Genomic DNA, 2,743 nt, shown 5'->3' on the forward strand with positions numbered 1-2,743 from the left:
ATGAGGCTGGCAGAGGGCCAGGTCACCCTGAGGGCACCCCTCTTGCTGTTTGAACTCTGGGCAGTGCTGGCTCCTGTGCAGGGTTCTCAAGGGCATCCCTCATGGTGCTACACCTCCTCTCAGGTGGTAATTCCCAAGAAGGAGCCGAACCACAGCAAGGGAATTCAGATGCCTGGCTATCTGTCCTATAGCCTGCGTTTTGGGGCAAGAGACATGTTATGCACATGCGGCAAAATAAACTCTTTTGGTCCAGACTCTGCTGATGATGACTCAGGATGCTCAGGGAGCCTTGCAGATGGACTACCCCTTCATGCCTCCAGACTGTTACTACCTCAGCGACCTGGAGGAGATTCCTTTTTCCATGGTCACAATTGACACAGGCTATGGCAGCCTTGAAGATGTCATGAAGTTGGATTAACTTGCCTATGAAATGAGACCCCTGGGTGATTTCCAATGGTTTGAACACTTTGTTTCTCAGAGAGTCGCAGACATCTGTGCAATGGGACCACTTATAACCTAGGATATAAGGAGGACAGGGGACCCCCTGTTCCTCAAGGAAATGCCAGTGCAGCCCCAAGGATCTCTAGTAAGTTCTATTCATACCATCACGGAATTTTCAAAGGACTTGCTCTCAGTTTCAAAACAATGTATAGTGTGTTAACCACGTGGAAAAAGGTGTCCAATTCCTAATAAGGCTAGTTAGCTTAACTGAGTCAATATTTAATGGTAGAGATGTAAGTTATTGGTTTCATGGTCATTTATAGTGAGAGACATCAGGCTCACACGGGCAATTATGTGTTGCATCGGAGTCCTTTTTTCTCTTCAGTAGTATGAGTCAAAGTATTTTCGATTTCTTAAAACACTTCACACTTAATGTGATTTGAGATGGGCCCCATGAGGTTCATTGCACTCCAGTTGTATATTCTCTATGCCATCCACCAATGGGTTATATGCCATCATTCTGAGTTATTTAGGCAGACATTGTTTACTCTTGTCTGTCATAGCAACACATCAGATGGCAAGAAATTGTGGCTTCTGCATTAACACTAATGAATGTGCTTGCCAAAAAAGGTCCAGCTGCCTTAGAACCCAACTAACTGGTATAATGGAAGCTTTAAGGAACTGTTCCTTCATTCATACGCAGCACATAATGAATTGTGGAACAGGCGAGTGCATGTTCAACACTGAAATGGTGCATTTAAATGAAAGCCTGACCCACTATCATTATGGAAACTACATAGTGGATCCAGGAAAGCAGTGTGACTGCGGCTCCTTCAAGCAGTGCTACAGCAATCTAGGCTGTATGCGTGATTGTATCTGAACCCCTGGGGGCAAATGTAATACAGGCAGGAGCTATACAGACTGCACCAACTCCGCTGCTTGGACACCCTGCAAACCAATCCAAAATATACGTGATCTTCCAGAGTCCTGCCATGGGGTGTCCTCGGCGTACCCTGATGACTTCCATATGCAAGATGGAACCGCGTGCACTGATGAGGGCTGCTGCTATCATGGAAACTGCACTGACCGCACTATGCACTGCCAAGAAATCTTTGGCAGAAATGCTGTGAAGGGTGAAAATGTCTGCTATACCATAAATCAAAAAGGCAGCCGATATGGACACTGCAGAAGAGACCCAGGGGTATTCAAATCTAAACCCTGTTCCCCCACAGACATGCAGTGTGGAAGGCTGCAGTGTAGTAACATCACCCATCTCCCTCAGCTGCAAGAGCATGTTGGATTTCACCAGTCTGAGATCTCAGGGTTCTGGTGTTTTGGGCTGGATTCGCATCGTAGCACAGGAACAACCGATACTGGTCATGTGAGAACCGGTACCCCCTGTGCTCCTGGAAAGTTCTGTCAGGATACCAACTGCAATGGCACTGTGGCTCAGCTGAACTATGACAGGTCCCGGAGAAATGCAGTCACAGAGGGATATGCAACAATAACAGGAACTGCCATTGCCACGTAGGCTGGGATCCTCCACGGTGCACTGAACGAGGCACTGGTGGGAGCACAGACAGTGGACCCCCTCCAAGAAGAATGCGGTCAGTCAGGCAAAGTTGTAAATCCGTGGTATATCTCAGAGTGATCTTTGCTAGAATCTATGTCTTAATTGCTGCATTCCTCTTTGGTGTTGCCGGAAATGTCAGAACTATCAACAGACAGAAAGTTATGGAAGAGACTGTTGATCAAGACAATGCATAATTCAGCCTCCAGACCCCTAAACAACTATAGACAGTCCACGTGGCTCATCTGTGAAAATACAGTAATGAGGTGGCACAGCTAACATCCACGTTTCCAGGGGTCTGCGGGAGACACAGGGGTCCACAGGCACATCATGGACCTGACACCAGGTCTCTAATGCGTCACTCAGCAGAACTCTGAAATAAAACTTGAAAACTGCATGCTTGTGGCCTCTATGTATTTTTGTAAGCCTGTAAGAGCCCAACAGTGCCTAAGACTCTGTGCAGAAGACCTGAGTCAGCAGCTGTGTCTTGGGCTGAGGTTTCTGGTTCCAGAAATAAGAGAAGTTGCCACAAGGTCCTTTAGGGACAAATGCATGAATTTTCTCCAAAACTGTGCTCTTGCACACTGAGCTTTGTCTCATTCTTCAGGTGACCTCTCATTTCCTGGTCCCAATATGGGCTCAGGGTGATGGAGGACTACCACCCACCCATACTGCCTGTCCCACACTGGGGTGTCTGTGGGCTGTCAGGGAAAGGGACATGGATTCGATCCC

General features: G+C 47.4%; 1 pseudogene; it reads left to right on the plus strand.

Moving 5' to 3' along the window:
- Positions 1 to 2,318, plus strand: LOC147579615 (disintegrin and metalloproteinase domain-containing protein 21-like; annotated as a pseudogene).
- Positions 2,319 to 2,743: the final 425 nt, after the last annotated feature.

Source organism: Puma concolor, chromosome B3 (genome assembly GCF_028749965.1).
Source record: "Puma concolor isolate L17-30 chromosome B3, mPumCon1.1.hap2, whole genome shotgun sequence".
Classification (NCBI taxonomy): Eukaryota; Metazoa; Chordata; class Mammalia; order Carnivora; family Felidae; genus Puma; species Puma concolor.